The 20,736-nt window shown below is 44.0% G+C and overlaps 1 protein-coding gene across 1 annotated transcript in view; it reads left to right on the top strand.

Annotated features, from left to right (window-relative positions):
- Nucleotides 1-7,059: 7,059 nt before the first annotated feature.
- The window catches only part of Fbxo42 (F-box protein 42), a 65,667-nt gene continuing 51,990 nt past the window's right edge, over nucleotides 7,060-20,736 (top strand). Inside the window, exon 1 of the mRNA XM_041651742.1 lies at nucleotides 7,060-7,311. The gene's annotated coding sequence lies outside the window, so the exon portion shown is untranslated. The remainder of the gene's footprint in view (nucleotides 7,312-20,736) is intronic.

The raw sequence follows: 20,736 nt of genomic DNA, 5'->3' as shown, positions 1-20,736 counted from the left end.
GTCTGTTTTCTTCTCTACAAAAGGAGGGCATGGGGCAGAAAACTCCACGGTTGAGAACACGGGGGCAGTTTCATTTTTCAAGGGGAAGCCCCCAAAGTTGAGATCGTGACAAGATTCGTGTATTGGCAGAGACCCTAAGGCATGTGCTTCTGTTTCTCGTGAAATGCCCGTAGCCACAGTTCATGTTTGGTGTGTAAGTTAAGAAATCACCGTCAAACCTGCGGTGTGGAATACAAGCACAGAGCCTGTGGTGAGACAACCACCGACCCAAGCTGAGGGAAAGCACACAGTTAAACATGTGGTGGGCGTGTGAACAGACAGGAGTGTGCTTGCACCCACCGTGTACATTCAGAAGAAGAAAAGCAAATGCTGGACTGTTCTCTTTTTCTCTTTAAGAAAAAAAAAGTCCAGGCGGTGGTGGTGCACATCTTTAGTCCTAGCACTCGGGAGGCAGAGACAGGCAGATCTCTATGAGTTCAAGGCCAGCCTGGTCTACAGAGTGAGTTCCAGAACAGGTTTCAAAGCTAGACAAAAAAACCCTGTCCTGAAAAACCAAAAACAGAAAAGAAAAGAAAAAAGAAACAAAACAAAAATATAGGCTCCACAACTATACAGAGAAATCCTATCTTGAAACAGAAAAAAAAAACAAAAAAAAAAGAGAAGAAAAAGAAAAAAAGGTTAGTTTGAGAAGGATGTACTAGGGGCTGGAGAGATGGCTCAGTGGTTGAGAGCACTGACTGCTTTTCCAGAGGTCTTGAGTTCAATTCCCAGCAACCACATGGTGGCTCACAGCCATCTGTAGTAAGGTTTGGTGCTCTCTTCTGGCCTGTAGGCATACATGTACACAAAATATTGTATATATAATAAATAAATATTTAAAAAAAAAAGAAGGGCCGGGCGGTGGTGGCGCATGCCTTTAATCCCAGCACTTGGGAGGCAGAGGCAGGAGGATCTCTGTGAGTTCGAGACCAGCCTGGTTTACAAGAGCTAGTTCCAGGACAGGCTCCAAAACCACAGAGAAACCCTGTCTCGAAAAACCAAAAAAAAAAAAAAAATTAAAAAAAAATAAATAAAAAGAAGGGTGTACTAGTGCATGCCTTTGGTCCCAGCACTATGGAGGCAAAGGAAGATATTTGTGAGTTTGAGCTTACATAGCAAGTTCCAGAAGAGCCAGCGTTATGTAGAGCCTTTTCAACGAAACAAAAATGATGAAATATATACAAGGATTTTTTTCTCCCATTTATTTGCACCTGTAAAATCTCTGGAAAGATAAAAGGGGCATAACAGAAGTTGACTTGGTGCTAGGAGGGTGTTGACCCAGAGGGGTGTGACAGAGATTGATTTAGTGTGTGGGAGGGTGTTGACCAAGTAACTGAGGGGCTACTAGTTAAACTTTTTAATGTCTGCAGAGCCAAAGATTCTAGGCAGGCTCTATACCACTGAGCCATGTTCTTAGCTCCAATTTATGTTTTGTTATGCTTCCTTTTGTGATTTTGAATGTTGTATGATGGGTATATGTAACCTATCCTAAATAACTAAAACCACAAAATGTATTTCTGTAATTATTTGGACAGACTCTAAGGAAAATGTATTTAAACTTACTGGAAAATCTGAGCCACATCTTTCTTCCCAGTCTCATCCCTGTCCCCAAACTTCCTATGGCTGAGAGACAATTCTGAACCATTGTCACATAATCTCTCTATCCAGCCTCCATAACCATAGAGACGACAGCCGATCTTCCTGATGGTCCAGTTCCCATGTCATCAGGCTTACCTGCAGTCTGTCGGAACTCTTGCAGAGTTCAAGAGCCTCTGCTTTGAAGCCACAAGAAGCATCTGGGTTTGAACCCTGTTGTTTTGGTGAGCTTCTTAATCTTGAGAATCCTGTTTCTGCATCTAGACAATAAGCACATTAGTGGCACCCATTTAGCAGTGTTGGGTACCTGATAAAATGATCGGTAAGTGAGGCTGGGGAGATGGCTTATTGGTGAAGTGCTTACAACACAAGCTTGAGGACCTGAGTTCAAATCCCCAGAACTACATAAATCTGGGCACAGTGGCAGGTATTTGTAATCCCAGTGTGCCTACAGTGGGGCAGGAGAATCCTGGATATTTATGGGCTAGCTAGACTGGAGTACTCTACAGGGGACAACAAAGAACCCCTGTCTCAAATGAGGTGGAAGGCAAGGTTAGTTCAGATACCTGAAGCTGTCCTCGGGTTTCTACACACATAGCATGAGCACGCAAGCGTGCAAGCACATGCATCCTCTCACACACATCATAAAAATAAAAACCGACAGAAAAATGTCAACTATGGTTAATATTAAATAATCTGCTTTAATAACACTTTTCTGTATGTTGCAATTAATACAAACATAGATTTATTTTCTTGCAAGAGCTCCTTATGAGTCATGGACCTTATCAGTTTTACTTACGTCACAGGCTGGTGAGATGACTCAGCAGACAAAGGCACTTGTTGCCACTCGTGATCACTTCAGTGTGATCCCTGGAACCATGTGGTTGAAGGAGGCTGTGGTTGTCCTGTGACTTCCATACACCCCACCTCACATCACATACACTCTCGGTAATAAAGGTTAAAATGTTATATATACATTATACATATATTCATATGAATATATATTTGTATATGTATATATCGGGCCAGGCATGATGATTCATGGCTATAAACAATCCCAGTACTAGGGAAGAAGAGATAGGAGGATCACTTTTTTTAAAAAAATATTTATTTATTATTATGTATACAACATTCTGTGTGTATGCCCGTAGGCCAGAAGAGGGCACCAGACCACATTACAGATGGTTGTGAGCCACCATGTGGTTGCTGAGAATTGAACTCAGGACCTTTGGAAGAGCAGACAATGCTCTTAACCTCTGAGCCATCTCTCCAGCCCCTAGGAGGATCACTTTTAAGTTCAAAGCCACTATATAGAAGTGTCAGGCTAGTCTATTTTACAACATAAGACTTCTTGTCAAAAACCCTCCAAATGCCTTAAGTGTGATGGCAACACTTTAATCCCAGTACTTGGGAAGCAGAGGTGGACAAATCCTTATGAGTTTGAGGCCATTCTGGTCTATCAAGAGAACTCAAGGCAAACCAGAACCATACAGTAAGACCTCATCTCAAACAAGCAAACAAATAAAAAAAAACCCGAGCAAATAAACAGAAAGACACATCCCAAACTCTGGTACATAGTAGGTGCTCACTAAATAGACATTTCCTAAATCCTCTCTTACTCCCAGTCCATTCTTCATTCAACAATTATCTAGTGAGATCCTACTGGTGTTAGTCCATATGTGTCAGATGTTGATGATCAAGCTTTTTGTCAAAATAACAAAACCCACAGGGCGGTGGTGATGCACACCTTTAATCCCAGCATCTGGGAGGCAGAGGTAGGAGGATCTCTGAGTTTAAGGCCAACCTGATCTATAGAGTGAGTTCCAGGACAAGCTAAGGCTACATAGAGAAATCCTGTCTCCAAAATAGCAGAACAAAAAAACAAAAAAAAAAAAGGGCATACCTTTAATCTCAGCACCTGGCAGGGAGAGACGACTGAGTTTTCCTGTCCCAGGAGCTGCTTCCAAATAACTGACACAGAGGCTTAATATCACTTATAAATGCTCAGCCAGTAGCTCAGGCTTGTTACTAGCTAACTCCTACATTTAAATTAGCCCATATTTCTAGTTATGTTTGGCCATGTGGCTCATGGCTTGTTAACTCACTTTCTACATGTCATGCTTGCTTGGTGGCTGACAGGTCCCTCTGTTTTTCTCTCTCTCCTCTCCCGACTCTGCCCTTCCTCCTCTCATCATTCTCTCTGCGTTAGGCTGCCTCGCCCAGTCTCTTTTTGGCCTGCTATCGGCCTGCCAATTGGTTTTTTTAATAGCAAAGAACATATTCCACAGCATTTCCCCCTTTTGTCTAATTTTTAAAAAAGGAAAGTTAAAACTTTTAACAGATTTCTGTGAATTTTGAGACTAGCTGGAATTGAAATCTACGTAGTGAGTTTTAGGACATCCAGAGTTACATAGCCTGTCTTAAAAAAGAAAAGAAAAGAGGGCTGGAGAGATGACTAAGTGGTTAAAAGCATTGACTGCTCCTCCAGAGGTCCTGAGTTCAATTCCCAGCAACCATATGGTGGCTCACAACCACCGGTAATAAGATCTGGTGCCAACTTCTGTCTGCAGGGACACATGCAAGCAGACCATTGTATATATAATAAAAATAAATTTAAAAAAAGAAAAGAAAAAGGTATGTCTGTGGGCCATGTGTATATGTAGTACCTACAGAAGGCATCAGATTCTTTGGAACTGGACTTAGGCAGTTAGGAGCCACCTTGTGTATGCTGGGAATTGAACCCGGGTCCTTTGAAAGAGTTTCCAGTGCTTTTAATTGCCGACCATATCTCCAGCTTCTGGAACCCACATTTCATTCATTCATTCATTCGTTTTTTTTTTTTTTTTTTTTAGATTTATTTATTTTTGAGACAGGGTTTCTCTGTGTAACAGCCCTGGCTGTCCTGAAACTCACTCTGTATACCAGGCTGGCCTTGAACTCACAGAAAGTTCCCTACTTCCCTCTACTTCCCGAGTGCTGGGATTAAAGGCAGGCGCCACTACCGCCTGCCTGGCTTGGAACCTACATTTTGAAAAGGAATCAATGATTTATTTTGTAGTAGAGGGGCATGATGGTCATTTTGACTGGATGTGAAGTCATCTAAAAGACAGATGTGTCTCATGTGTGTGTGTGTGTGTGTGTGTGTGTGTATGAGTATGTGTATGGGTGCCCAAGAGGCCAAATAGTGCATCAGATCCTCTGGAGCTGGAATAGACGATTGTGAGCTGCCTGTGGGTGCTGGCAACTGGCCTAGGGTCTTCCTGTATTGCTCTTGCAGAAGGGCCTACATTCAATCCCCAGCACCCACATGGTGGTGGTGGTGGTGGCGGAGTCACAACTGCTTTTATTTTATTATTTTTTTATTTTTTATTTTTTTTGATTTTTCGAGACAGGGTTTCTCTGCGGTTTTGGAGCCTGTTCTGGAACTAGCTCTTGTAGAATCTCACAGAGATTCGCCTGCCTCTGCCTCCCAAGTGCTGGGATTAAAGGCGTGCGCCACCACCGCCCAGCCACAACTGCTTTTAATTTTAATTTCAGCTCCAGGGGATCTGACATCCTCTTCTGGCCTCCATGGACACTCCCATACGTGGTGCACACAAGACACTCATGCGCACACAGTATTTATTTGTGCATGCGTACACATGTGTGCAGGCTTACAACTGACGTTGTTGAGGATGAAGTATAGCGTGAATTCTAATTGGCCTTAATAATCAAAACTCAGAGTCAGATATTGGGGGGTGTAAGCTGAAGAATCAGAGAGACAGAGCAGCCAGCCACTGGAGAGTACTTACCTTTACCAATGCTCAGACTGAAGGGGCAATCCTGTTTCTATGATTCCTCGGACTGCATCTCAGACTGCTCCTGAGACTGCATATGAGCCCGTCTCCTCCCACCTTATATTCTTCTCTCTGCCCAGCCGTATCACTCCTGTCTCCTCTTCCCTAGTGCTGGGATTAAAGGCATGGGATCCCAAGTGCTGGGATCACCTTGGTGTGAGCTCTGTTTCTCTTTTAGAGGCAGATTCAATCTCGGGTAGCCCAGGATGGCCTTGAACTCACAGAGGTCTATCTGCCACTATCTTCCCAAGTACTGGCATTCAAGGTGTGTGCCACCACTGCCTGGCCTCTATGGCTAACTAGTGGCTTAGCTCTGCACTCTGATCTTCAGGTAAGCTTTATTTGTTAGAGCACAAAGTATCACCACAATGATGTCAGAGGCCAAGACTTCTTTCTTTTTTGGAGACAGGGTCTCATTATGCTGACTTTAAACTCAGAAATCTACCTACCTCTGCCTCCTGAGTGCTGGGATGAACAGTAAACTATCATGCCAAACCAGTGGAATTTCTTAAATGAGTTTCTCACACACTGTATGCCAGGGGGTTTTGTAATACTCGTTTGAGGAACACAAATCCTTCACAGACTGAGGCTCCTCAAACTTGTTTCGAACTCCTGGGATCAAGCAATTCTTGCCCTTAAGCCTCCTGCATAGCTGGGACTTAAAGGAGTGCCACCAAGCTTTGTGGAGTTTGGCTTCTGACCCAGTCTTATGTCCCAAGAACTAGCCTAGGAGGTCTAGTTTAATCCCAGGGCAATTTGTTTGGTGTTTCAGGGTGCTCCTGTTGCACAAGAGGTGAAGCCCTTGAGTTCCCTGTATTTGGCATTTACTTAAACCAAACCTGTAGGGATAGATGCTGGAAGGTTTTTACCTACATATAGATTTTTTTCTTTTGTTTTTCGAGACAGAATTTCTCTAGGAAGCCCTTCCTGTCCTGGAATTAGCTCTGTAGACCAGGCTGGCCCTGAACTCACAGAGATCCCCCCTGTCTCTGCCTCCCGAGTGCTGGGATTAAAGGCATTCGCCACCACTGCCCGGCCACAGGGTTTTCACTAGGGAAACTTTGCGAGCCCCCACACCCTGGTGATGGCAACAGTGGAAAGCACAGAGAAAGAGAGAGGCCTGTTTCCTCCGGGGCCCCTGCTCCACGTGCGTAGTTTTGGGCCTGGGTTTCCTCATTTATTTAAAAAAAAAAGAAAGAAAGAAAGAAAAAAAAGGGTGGTAGCAGCATAGCTGTTGCTCCAGTTTCCAAAGGCGTCTAACGCGGTGAGAATACTCTCTCTGGCGACGTCAAAAAGCACTGCCATTCGTCACTGCCCTTCTCTGGGCTCAGTGGTTACCCTGGGGCACAAATGACTTAATCTGACAAGCCTTTATAGTGTCAAACCAACAGGAAAATAGCCCAGGTACCCGCGCCGCCGGGCTATTCCAGACAGAGTGCTGGAATGCTGCGTTCCCTGCCGCCCTTCTCAATATGGCGCCGCCCAGCGGCCACCGCGCGCAGGCCAGCCGCGCTGACGTGTGTGCGTGCGCGCGCGCTTCCTCTGCGCCCCGCCCCGGCGCATGCGTACTGCGCGCTGTCTTCTCCCAGCCTGAGCAGCGGCGGTGGCGGCGGCGGCAGCGGCGGCATCGGGGACGGCGTCGGCGGCGGCAGCCGCGGCGGCGTTTGAGTGGCGGAAGATGGCGGCTCCGGGCGGTCCCGGGTCCCGCCAGCCGTGAAGATTCCCCGAGCACGGCAAGCACCGGCCTCAGGCAGAGCGGCTGTGCTCTGGCCCTGGCCCTGGCTCCTTCGCCGTCGTCGCCGGAGACGCCAAGCCGAGAGCGCCGAGCGGGCTGGGCCAGGTGAGGCCTCTCCCGGTGCGGGGCCGCAGCCGGGTGCCGACGCCTCCTGCACTTTATGCCCGGGGATCCCGGGACACCCCGAATCCGGCGCGGGCTCTGTGTCCTGCGCGGGCGTGGGTCTTGGCGGGCCTGGGGGCTTGCTGTCGTCATCCTCGCTTCCCCTGGCTGAGGTGGGGATGGGTGCAGACCTGTGCCCTCTCCTCAGCAGGGCGGTTCTGGTCCTCACCCGGGCCGGGAGAGGATGCATGGCCAGGGCAAGAATGGCTTTCGGGGTGTCATCGAGCCTCACCCCGCCCCCCTGAAACCCTTAAGTCCTCGGAGAAGAGCGGGAGACGGCTGCCTTCCCGAATTGGGGTTGCGGCGGCGAGAGGCCGGCGTCTCGGAAGCTGCAGCTGCAGAGAAATGATTTTTTTGGAATCGGCTGACGAATTGAAACCCAAGCAGTTCCTTTCCTGACCCCTAGCCGTTTGGGTGTTCTCTTAGGAGTGGGAACTGCGGCTCTCCTTGCTGGAGACAGCAGTCCACGTTGTGACTGAGGAAGGCTTCCCCTGGTGAGAATTGTCTGCTCAGAACTGTGGAGGGTGGGAGCGGGTTCGTAGATCCAGAGACAACAATTGGGTGAGATCCTAATAGTCTCAGCCAAGAAACTTCAGATGCTGGAGTTGGTTCGAAACCTTTGGAACAACCGATTGCTTTGTCTGTTGGATCTTCTGGAAAATAAACGCTTCGTTTCGTTTCTCAATGGCCACAATGTTTGTACTTTTCTTTGGTAGCCTTCCGGTGGATCTAGGTGCAGAACCAGACATATAGCCGGTTTTCACTTGCTGGAGGCAACACTGTACTATTTTGTTGTTGTTTTTCTTGGAACAACTTTTTGTTGTTGTTGAAACGCTAGTAATTGAGTGACTTTGGTTTTGTTTTTCGGGTAGAGAAGCCGGTTTGATGCCTGGTGGCCTTTTTAGTGAGGAAGAATGGCTTCCGCTGGAATTGTGCTCCTGTGAATTGTTGGGACCATCTCTTTTGCTTGGATACACCAAGCGTCTTTTGTAACAAATCGGGCTTTGCTTGTGCTTAAGAATGATGACATCATGGATTTAAAGGGACAAGGAAAATTGCCGGAGACACCATCACTTAGAATTCAGTCTGTAGCTCTTAAGTTGCACAGGGATGTTCTCTGTCAGATTTCTAACTGAGCTTATTCAGTTGTCTAGTGTGGCTGGGTGTCTCTTCTGTTGCATGTTGATCAGTTTATATCCTGTAACTGTTTGCTTTAGATAAACCCAACTTAATATAACATTCAATCTACACTGAGCCTTGAGTGTTTTTTGCATTTCAGCCAGCTTTTAAGGACAACTATTAAGTTAAAATACAATTACTTCATTTAATATTAGCTAATTCTTTGGCTGTCCCCCCCTTTCCTAAATCAACGTTTTCTATAGAAATGTGTAGATTTCCTCAGTATCTTTGCTAAAGCTGTAGACTTGACCTAGAAGTAGGAAATCGGAGGGTCATTCTGTGTGTTACCTGGAGTCAGCAGTGGTTTGACATGTTCCTTGGCGTCATCTGCTACATTGCTGTGCTACGTAATCATCAGGTATTGATGGAACTCCGTGGCATTGTTTCAGCTTTATTTCCTTACCTGTCTTGTGTACAAAAAGAGAAAGATTAGGAAAAACAGCTGAGGATACTTTTTTAAAAAAAATAGAAGTCATTTTATGTGTACAGGTGTTTTGTCTGCATGCATTTTTTTTTTGTTTGTTTGTTTTATCTCGAGACAGGATTTCTCTGTAGCTTTGGAGCTCGTCCTAGAACTAGCTCTTGTAGCCCAGGCTGGCCTTGAACTCACAGAGATCCACCTGTCTCTGCCTCCCGAGTTCTAGGATTAAAGACATGCACCACCACTGCCTGGCTTCTGCATGCATGCACATTTATGTGTACCATGTGTATGCCTGGTGCCATGAATACCCTGGAACTGGAGTTGTAGACAGTTGTGAGCTGCCATGTGGGTGCTGGGAATTGAATCTTGGTCCTCTAGAAGCTCTTAACTGCTGAACTTTGCTCCAGCCCCTGGATTTTTTTTTTTAATTTTTATTAAAAAATGTGTGCGTGTGTGCCTGCGCATGAGAGAGAAAGGCAGAAAGAAAGAGAGGGACAGGGATAGAGCTAATCCATGTATCTGGAGCTAGAGTTCCAGGCAGTTGTGAGCCACCTGGTATGGATACTAGGCGTTGAACTTGAATCTGCAAGAGCAACAGGCACTTTTAACCACTGAGCCATCTCTAGCCCTAGGGTGCTTCTTCATGTTGATTTCTGGAAGGGCTTTATCAAATATCATTTTATGTAGCTGTGTGATAGCTGCCTTCTGTAAAGAGCAGGCAAAGAAAGAAAGACCTAGAGGTGAAGAGTACGTGATCATGTGTTTTCAGGGTGTCTTAGTGAATTAGCAATTCTTTATAAAACCTAAAGCCGTTTAGTTCAATAATGGTGTTCCCTCTTTACAAGATTGTAAAGTAGATAAAAAGATAATGTTTGTGAAAGCGCTCTGAAAAATGTATACTTTGAAATATGTAGGATAGTGGTCATGACAGTGCAGGCCATTGATCTCAGCACTCATGAGGTATAGGTAGGCGAATCTCTGTTTTCTAGGCCACCCTGGGCTACGTACCAAGTTCCAGGCTAGTCTGGACTTCATAATGAGACCCTGGCTTTAAAAAAAAAAGTACAGTACAAGGAAAATAGAAGATTATCTCTTCAATAAAGCATCTATTAGCCCCCCTCTATGTGTTGGGTACTGATGATTCTAAGGACAACTTCTTATCTAAAAGTTGGCTAGAGCCTGTTTGGAAAGCCAGACAAGAAAATCAGTTGCTTATTGTAGTACAATAAGTGCATTTGTCCAACCTGGAGAAGGGAGGTTCTCAGAGCTGGGGTGATTTTTCCTCTCTTTTCTAGTAATTTGTTTTTTTTTTAAAGTTATTTTAGATTTATTTTATTTTATGGGTATGAATTTTTTTCTGAATGCTTGTGTGTTCACCATATACTTGTGTGGTTCCCTCAGAGTTTAGAAGAGGACATGGGACTCCCCAAAACTGGAGTGGTGGATGACTGTGAACCACCATGTAGGTGCTAGGAATCCAACCCTCTGGAAGAGCAGATGGTACTCTTAACCACTGAGACATCTCTCCAGCTCTGGAATTTGTTGATTTCTTGTCTCAATGTGTATGTAGCTTGTGTCAGCCCAGGTCCTCACCATCCTCCTCCTGACTTCCCCAGGGCTGGGATTCTAGGTGTGGACAGGCACACGTGGCTTAGGAAAACTTAATTTTTTTTTTTTTTGGTCCTGGGTTCTTTCCCGTTTTATTCATTCACTGTCATGATGCTTCCTTCACAGCCTGTCCCAGTTAGGCTTTCTGAGTTGTCAAAGATCCAGCAGTCTTGGGAGAGCCTTTGTGAGTGAGTCACAGGCACAGGCAGGAAGCATTCTCTCAGTGAACGTCCCTTAGGTTCTGAACGAGGAAACTTCAGAGTTACACTTTTTATTTATTTAATTTTGGATACACTGGCATACGAGCAATGTGTTTCAGTTGTTTCTACAGGGATGGCTGCCCCAGCCTTGCAAACAAGACAGCTATTTTGTCACTGATCTACATCCCCAGCCCTGTTTTATGTTTTTATTTTTGTTTTTTCAGTGTTTGTGGGTCTTTTGCCTACATGTAGGTTTGTGCACTATGTACATTCCTGGTGCCCACAGAGGCCAGAAGAGAGCATTGGATCCTGTGAAATTGGAGTTGCAGAAGGTTTTGAGCTGCCATGTGGTGCTGAAAATCCAATTCAGGATGCTTTTAATTTTGTTGCTCCAACCCTCTCTCCTCCCCCTGATTGTTTGTTTGTTTGTTTGTGACAGATTTAGTTGGTCCCAAGTTGGCCTGGAGCTTGCCATCTTCCTGTCATCCTAAACTCTGTAGGTTTGGGGTTACAGATATCTGCAGTATGTCTACCATTGTATATTTTCACTGGCCTTGAACTCACTGTGTAGCAGAAGACTACCTGGGATTTCTGATCCTCTTGCCTCTGCCTCCCTACCACTAGGGAGGCCTGTACTACCACACCCGATTTATTTGGAGCTGAGAATCCAGCTGTAGGCTGTGTGTGCATGCTAGACAAGCACTTACCAGTGAGCCACATACCCAGCCTCTTATTACTCTGTATTGTGACGGTTTGTTACATGGAAGAAGGATATGACCTGTGTATATAAGTCATTTTAAAATTACCTTGAATTGAATGCATAATACATGTTATTTCTGAAATTGTTCCTGTGACATTACAAGTCTTGGAAATTATGACTTAGTGGCATTCCTGTTGCTTGAATTTTGCATTTCCTTACTGATGCATATGTTAGTGGGCAAATTGTTGTGAATTCTAGATGTTCTTGTATTAAATTTTTTTGCCTTGATTTGTAAAAAATATTCATTTTCTTTTTCTCAGTGTTACTCTATTTTGCTTCAAAAGGTGAAAGTATTTTATGGTACTTTGAGATGGTGTGTTTTTATGTGCAAATATGAATCTGATAAACATGTAGGTATTATGTAAAATTTTATTGTTCTGGACTGTAGCTTAGCTTAGCTAACTCACACGTCTTCTTTCTTTTCTTCCTTGACTCCCTCCCTCCCTTCCTTCTGAATTGAACCGGGGACTTGTGCATGCTCTAGTCACAGCCCCCGCTCTACACTTTCCCGCTGGGGTATGTCCTCAGCCCCTGACAGTAACTGTTTCACATTTCAACATAGGCTAGGCTAGGCAGTTTTGAGGCAGTTAGCTTCTACAAGGGCAAACGGGTTTTAATTTTAGCTAGTAACATTCCTCAGACTAGTTAGCCATGCTCTTTCAAATGCTCCTTTATTCTCTAGGCTGTTTAGATTTTATTTTTGCTCTTCATTATAAAGTTTCTTTTAAAAATTTAAATTTAAAAATCGAATACCAGGCAGTGGTAGTGCACACCTTTAATCCCAGTACTCGGGAGGGAGAGGCAGGAGGATCTCTGTGAGTTCGAGGCCAGCCTGGCGTACAGAGCGAGTTCCAGAACAGCTCCAAAGCTACATAGAGAAACCCTGTCTCAAAAAAACCAAAAGAAAAAAAATTAAAAAGTTCTCTGTCTCTGTCCCTCTCTCTCTCCTCTCTCTCTCTCTCTCTCTCTCTCTCTCTTTCTCTCTTTGTATGTGTGTGTGTCTATGTCTGTCTGTCTGTCTGATGAAACCTGAAAATCCCAAGTTGGCTAGACTGTCTGGTGAGCAAGCCCGCATTCGGACTACAGGTACATGCTGCTCTGCCCTGACTTTTGTGTGGGTGGTGGTCTGAATTCAATATTTTCCCACTGAGCTGTCTCCTGAGCCTTAATTGTGGGAGGGTATAATTCAGACATTTCTAGAAGTAGGCTGTGTAAGTCACCTGCCGTGTACTTTAAAAATGTTAGAACTGTTTCCAGTATTCAGAAGCTGGGGCAGGGCAGAATGGAGAATGTACATTTGATGAGCGTGGCCTGTTTGAGATGGATAATGTGCACAATTAGCAGAAGGACTTAATGCCACCAAGCTATAGACTTTATACACTTTAAAACACTAGTGAGTGGAATCGTTCATTACAAGAAAAAGTTCATACAGGGTAGGGAGGGGGAACTTGAGAAATGCCTTGGCAATTAAGAACACTTGGCTGTTCCTCCAGAAGAGCTGGGTTCAGTTCCTAGCACCCAACAATTGTCTGTAACTTCAGTTCTATGGTACCTGATCTCCTCTTCTGGCCACCAAGGGCACTGCATGCAAAAAGTGTACAGATATTCATGTAGGCAACAATACATTAATTCACATAAAATAAAAAGTAAATCTAAGAAAGTTTTACTTTTTTTCTTTTTTGTTTTTTTGGGACAGGATTTCTTTGTGTAGTCCTAGCTGTCCTGGAACTCACTCTGTAGACCAGGCTGGCCTTGAACTCACTGAACTCTGTAGACCAGGCTTGCCTCAGACTGCCTCCCCAGTGCTGGGATTAAAGGTGTGTTCTACCACTGCTGGACTAGGCTAATCTAAGGAAGTTTTTTTTAAAAAAATATTTATTTATTATGTATACAATATTCTGTCTGTGTGTATGTCTGCAGGCCAGAAGAGGGCACCAGACCTCATTCCAGATGGTTGTAAGCCACCATGTGGTTGCTGGGAATTGAACTCAGGACCTTTGGAAGAGCAGGCAATGCTCTTAACCACTGAGCCATCTCTCCAGCCCCTAAGGAAGTTTTTAAAGAGGTCTGGGGATGTAGCTCAGTGAGGGAGTGTTTGTTTAGCAAGCACAAGGCTCTACTGAGTTCAATCCTCAGCATTCCTTCTCTCCCCACCCAAGTAATAAAAGCAAAGAACATATTAGGGCTGGAGAGATGACTCAACAGTGTGTTCCCAGTACCCATTATTAGGCAGCTCACAACCACCTGTAACCCCAGCTCCAACTCTTTATTTCTCTGGCCTCTAGGTACCTGCACTCAGTCCTACACATATACTTAATTAAAAACAAATCTTTTTAAAATTTTTCTTAAAGATTAATTTATTTATTATGTATAGTGTTCTGTCTGCATGTGTGCCTGCATGACAAAAAAGGGTGCTAGATCTCATTATAGATGGTTGTGAGCCACCATGTGGTTGCTGGGAATTGAACTCAGGACCTCTGGAAGATCAGCCAATGTTCTTAACCTCCAAGCCATCTTTCCAATCTTTCCAGCCCCTAAAAACAAATCTTAATAAAATGTCATGCTAATGACCTAATGACCTTTTGATTTAAAGAACAAGTGTTCAGGGGGTTGAGATAGTGTCTCACTTTTTATTCAGTATGGGTGGCCTGAAAGGCATTTACTTTGTATCCCAGGCTGACCTTGAACCTTTTTTTTTTTTTTGATGCAGGGTCTATTATGTATCTGACTGGCCTGGAACTCTCTATGTAGATCAGGCTGGTCTCAGACTCATAGAGCTCCATGAGCCTCTGCTTCTCAAGTGCTGGGAGTAAAGGCATATGCCACCACGTGCAGCTGGCATTTCCTATTTGTAATCCCAGCAGTCAGGATGTTAAGGCAGGGGATTGTTGTTAGTTTGAGGCCAAACTGGGCTATAAAGTAAGACCCTGGCTCAACCTCACCCTTTCCATCAAGTTGGGAGGAGTGTCTGGGAAATCTCTGCTTGCTGATCAGTTGAAACTGAGCTGACATGAAGGAATGAGTGGACACTATTCTAGCAGCTTTATATCTTTTCCACGTGTCTATTCAATGTGTTTAACTTTGTCTTTGTATTAACTTCTTCAGTGTGAAGTACCTAGTGGAATCATCTAGGAACAATACTTCATGAGACTGTAATCTGAGCACTCAGTGGCTGAAGCAGGAGGTTTGGCTGTTCTGGACTGTAGAGAGAGCTCGTCTACCATGTCTAAGATTGATTCCCCTGCATTGAAAAAGAAAACCAAAAGATACAGTTAGAACTTGAGGTGCTTCTGCTTACTTGTTTGTCAGTACAGCCCACACTGATGCACTCTATTTGTCTAGCATCACTCCTGTTAGAAGTAAACCCAGAGCCTTGAACATGGTAACCACTGAACTAAACCCCACCCCATTTCAAATTTTGATTTATATATTGCAGCTTTGATGAAGTTGCATACTAAATGTGGTATTGTATACCTGTATTCCCAGCACTTGGGAAGCTGAGGCAGGAGTATAGCGAGTCACTGGCTAAACTTGGCTTCACAGACCCTGTGGGGGGAGGGACAATAATAACAGGATAGCTAAGTCCTTAGAATCTCGGTGTTGTCCCTCTCTTGTGTGGACTGTTGTGTGGTACGAGGTGTCAGCCTTACTGTAGAGTTTGTAAACGGATAGATCCATAGTAGTGAATGTGAAACAGTGAAACAAGGAGTATTTATTATAGTAGGGCACTTTCTTACCTGGGGTTTTTTTTTCAAGAATTTGGCTGGGCAGTGTCTTTAAAAAAAACCAAGAAAAAAAAAAGAATTTATCATGTCTGTCTGCCTGTCTGTGTTCCATACTAGGGTGGAATTGGGGCCTTTGCATAGGTAAGTGTTCTGTCTTTTTCTTTAAGTTTTTACTCAGCATATAAAGTACTGGGTATCATTTTGAAATTTTCATATGCATGTATCATTTTACTTCTCATGTTTGCCCCTCTTCCAAATATTTCTAAAATTTGTTACTTTCTTATTTTATTTTTTTTTTTATTTTTGAGACATGGTTTCTCTGTATAACATCCCTAGCTGTCCTAGAACTCGATTTGGAAATCAGGCTGGCCTCGAACTCACAGAGATCCACCTGCCTCTGCCTCCTGAGTGCTGGGATTAAGGACATGCACTACTATGCCTGGTTACATTTTTTGAGTGTGGAGGTGCCATGGTACAACCTGTGGAAGTTATTTCTCTTCTTCCACCATGTGGGTCCTGTTGTTAGAACTCAGTCGTTGGTTGTCGAAAGACCCTTGATGTGTCATCTCCATAGAAACTGGTCAGCAAGAGGGAAGTGAGCATGTCTTACTCTGCCCTTTAAGTGCTAACCCTTAAACCTGAATTGTAGTATTGCTGACTGTAGCCATCCCTGCTTTCCCACCTGTAGTAGTACATTATATTGTTTTTTGTTTGTTTGTTTGTTTGGTTGGTTGGTTTTTTTTTTTTTTTTTTGGTTTTTCGAGACAGGGTTTCTCTGTGGTTTTGGAGCCTGTCCTGGAACTAGCTTTTGTAGACCAGGCTGGTCTCGAACTCACAGAGATCCACCTGCCTCTGCCTCCCAAGTGCTGGGATTAAAGACATGCGCCACTCCCCACAGAGTACATTATATTGTTGCAAGGAGGAAGGGCTGCTTGTTTGTCCCAGCTGCCCAGAACTGAAATAATCACACAGAAACCATATTAATTAAATCACTGCTTGGCCCATTAGCTCTAACTTCTTATTGGCTAACTCTTATATTAGTTTAACCCATTTCTATTAATCTGTGTATCGCCACATGGCTGTGGCTTACCCAGTAAAGTTCCCAGCGTTCGTCTCCGATGGCTCCATGGCTTCCTCCAACTCTGCCCATCTTTCTCCCAGCATACAGCCTAGCTTTCTCTGCCTAGTTCTGTTCTTCCCTGCCATAGGTTCAAAGCAGTTCTTTATTTATTAACCAATTAAAGCAACACATAGAAGGACCTCCTACACCATTTCCTCTTTGTTTAAACAAAAAGGAAGGCTTTAACTTTAACATAGCAACATTTCATATAACAAAACAGTTATCAAGCAAGGATTATAGTTACAATATTTATATCTACTTTTTATCTATTTTTTAACTTCATTAAAGACTCCAGAAGGGGGGCTGGAGAGAGGTTAAAAGCACTGGCTGCTCTTCCTATGGTCCTGAGTTCAATTCCCAGCAACCACATGGCGGCTGACAAACATCTGTAATGAGATCTGGTGCCCTCTTCTGGCATGGAGGTGTATAGGCTGGAGGAACATTGTATATATAATGAATAAATTTATTTAAAAAAAAAAAACTCCAGAAGGATATAATATTACTTAAGTAAACAGGAAGTGCATTGTAAGCTACTTCCAGAACTCTAGAATTGACAGTCACCCAAAGTTTTTCTGTACCGTTGGGGCATCCATCTTTTTAGCCTACAGGCCCATAGTATCCAGCAGACTTTTCCACAAAGCAGGAAATTTCAAAGACAGTTCCACCTATACTGGCAGTTTGTCTGTCACATTTTTCTGTGTCTTGCAGAATGTCTAGCCCACTCTTTTATGAAGCAGGAATCCCGAAGGATCATCTCACCTTTAGGCAAGTTTAGCAGTCATTTCTCTGTGGGTCCTGCATGTCCAGTTTATCAAGAAGTCTAAACAAGAGCAGCTTTTTGCCCAAATGGGTAGCCAACTCCATAAGGAGCCTCTTCGGTGCCCATCATCCTCTTGAAGCAGATGTGTCTTGTTGTCATGAAAAGTCTTTCGTTCTTAAACATTTTAAATGCCATATTCTGTAGTCTTTGAAAGGTTTGAAGAATGCCTATCCATCTGAAATACATCTTTGTACATCTAGAAAACCTAACTAACATGACTACAAACTTGACTATTATAGATGACTATCTATTACATTACATTTTAAAGTGAGCTGCACAAACACAATACCTTAATCAAGGTATTGTAGATATATATATATATATACACACAGTATAACAAAACTGACCTTAAATTTGTATCAGTAGATCAAGATCCATACCCATGCAAATCTCTACAGCATTATATGGGGTGACACAGAAAACTGAGGACAATCTGTAATAGCACTTTCCATGTATCTGGGCATGGTTCTTTTTGTTTTTGTGATAGTCTCCTATAATCCCAGCTGGACTGGAATGCATTATGTAGATGGAGCTGGCCTTCAATTTGCAGTAGTCCTTGGTCCTGGGGAAGAGAGCATGAGTCAAGGCTGGACACTATCTTTTTGTTTGTTTGTTTGTTTTGTTTTGTTTTATTTTTTAAGCTGGTCTCACTATGTACCACGGGCTGTTCTGGAACTCACTAGGTAGATCAGACTGGCTTCAAACCACAGAGATTTACCTATCTCTGTCTCCCAAGTACTGGGTGGGATTAAAGGGGTGACTGACACCTGGCTAGACCCTGTATCTTGAAGCTTACTTACTACCTTAGAGCAAAATTCTAGCTGTGCATGTTACATCTTATTATCTTCCTGCTATTTATTGACTCCCATGGAAACTGTAGCAATGAGAAATGAAGTGTGGGTTTTAATTAGGCAGGTGATTAGTGGGTAGAATCTAACTTGTGAGGTGGTGAAAAGGAGAAGCTCTCTGCATGGTTGCACTGGCTTTGGTCTTGTAGGCCACCTCACTCAAGTGCTCACAAGTTCTAAGATGGCGGCAGCTCCTGTGTAAGGGATCGAAGGTCAGAAGGAGCCGAGAGGCCTGCCACTCACCAAGCAGAGAGGGATACTTCAGAAGTGGGGGTGGCAAACAAGAATAGAAGTCAGAGGTTCAAAGAGATCTAAGGACGTCTGAGGACCAGGGGATGAATGAAATCTGTGGGAAAGGCCACTAATCTCACTGGTAATCCCCTGGGCACAACAAGGTATATACTGGCTGATCATTCTAGTTTTTGTTTGTTTGGGTCATTGTTTCTCCATATAACCTAGGCTGGCTTTATACTTGCTCTGTATCCTCAGGCTGACCTAGAACTCAAGATCCTCTTGTCATAGCTCCCGTGATGCTGAGATTACAGGCATCCATGCCCCCGCCCCAACCAAACAGTAGAATACACCAGTTAGGTATCCTCTGATCCAGTCATTCTTTTAATTCTGACACTACCCGGAGGCAGTGGTAGTTTCAGATACCAAGGTTGAAGGTTCACAGCTGCCAGAGTGACCCCCTCCCCACTCAGATGCCAACTGTAAGTCTGGTTTTTCATGTTCTTTGGGCTCACAGAACCCCTACAAACACTACATATACTACTTTATTATAAAGATAGGGATGGAGCTCTGGATTGCTGGTGGACTGCTACAGCATGAGGATCTGCCTTTGGTCCCATATAACAAACTAGATGTGATTTCACACAGGAACACAGCTCCCAGCACTGAGCTGGGCCCTGGTAGGAGGATTGCTTGAGTTTGCTGGCCACCAGTCCTCTTCCTTCTTCTTCTCCTCTTCTTTCTTTTAAGGCAGAATATTTTAGAGCCCAGGCTGGCCTCCAACTCTCTATTATAGTAGAGCATGACTTTGAGCTCCCGAGCTACTGTCTCAGCCTCCTGAGAGTTGGGGTTACAGGCTTGTACTGTTGTAATAGGAGCGGTGGGCTGCGTCCCCGGCACCCAGCCGCCCACACGGCTAGCTTTACCCGAAATAATTACACGGAAACTGTATTCTTTTAAACACTGCCTGGCCCATTAGTTCCAGTTTCTTATTGGCTAGCTCTTACATATCGATCTAACCCATTTCTAATAATCTGTGTAGCTCCACGAGCTGGCTTACCAGGGAAGATCTTAACCTGCGTCTCTCTGGAGTGGGAGAATCATGGTGACTCCTTGACTCAGCTTCTTTCTCCCAGCATTCTGTTCTGTTTACTCTGCCTACCTAATTTTCTGTCCTCTTAAAGGGCCAAGGCAGTCTCTTTATTTAACCAATGAAATCAACACAAAACAGCAGACTCCCACATCATTGTACTACTGTTCCTAGTGTCTTTTTTAGTTTGATTGATTAAATCACTGGCCATTGGTGATCAAGTTAGCAGTTGGAGGGTGGGCCAACATGCTCACCTTTTTTTTTTTTTGTTTTTTTTTTTGTTGTTTTTCGAGACAGGGTTTCTCTGTAGCTTTGGAGCCTCCCTTTGTAGACCAGGCTGGCCTCGAACTCACAGAGATCCACCTGCCTCTGCCTGCCAAATGCTGGGATTAAAGGCGTGCGCCACCACCGCCCGGCAACGTGCTCACCTTCTAATCATGCCTTAATTTTGCCTGTGATCAGCCCCAATCTGGAAGCTCTTGGGGCTGCAAGTTGTAAGTCAGCTTATTAGTACAGAAAGAGTCTACTTTGGAAATGCTTTGGTTTTTAGGAGTTGTATGCCAGGAAACAGAAGAAAGACCAATTATATATTATAATTATCACAGTCACACAGGAATTCTTAGCATTCAGCATTTCAAGGTTATATTTTACATCTAGTCATTAACATTAATTTTGTCAGTAAAGGACTTTATGGTCATTCATTAGAGTATCGACAGCCAGGCATGGTAGTACATGCCAGTGATCCCAGCACTGGCGAGCCAGAGACAGGCAGATCAATGTAAATTTGTGACCAGCCTCAATCCTGTGGAGTTCCTGCCTTAAACAACAAAGCACAGGGGCTGTTGCTGTGACTCAGCAGTTAAGAGCATTGGCTGCTCTTGCAGATGACCTGGGTTTGGTTCCCACCATCCACATGGCGGCTCACAACCATCTGTAACTTCAGTTCCAGGGCATCTGATATCCTCTTCTGACTTCCACAGGCAATAGATGCACATGTGTGGTGATATTTTTGTGTTTTAACAAATGAAGCTTGCCTGAAGATGAAGTGAGGCCAGACAGTGGTGACACACACCTTTAATCCCAGTATCAGGGAGGTGGAGATGGGAAATGATGTGGCTGGGTGGAGAGAGGAATATAAGGTGGAAGGAGACAGGAACTCAGTGTAGTCCAAAGTAGCAGTCTGAAACAGTCTGAGCATACAGTCTAAGTATTAGTACAGATAGGATCGCCCCTTCAGTTTGAGGATTCGGCAGAGGTAAAAGGTCTCTTTTTTAACTGTCTGCACTGCTTCTCTGGTTTTTCAGCTTTCACCCACTAATATCTGACTATGGGTTTTATTTATTAAGAACAATTAGAATTTTATCAC

The sequence above is a fragment of the Microtus oregoni genome, unplaced genomic scaffold (assembly GCF_018167655.1).
Source record: "Microtus oregoni isolate MIOR12 unplaced genomic scaffold, Mior012 000005F_ref0000423, whole genome shotgun sequence".
Lineage (NCBI taxonomy): Eukaryota > Metazoa > Chordata > Mammalia > Rodentia > Cricetidae > Microtus > Microtus oregoni.
The sequence above is the reverse complement of the archived record's forward strand: the minus strand, read 5'-3'. Positions and strand labels throughout refer to the sequence as shown.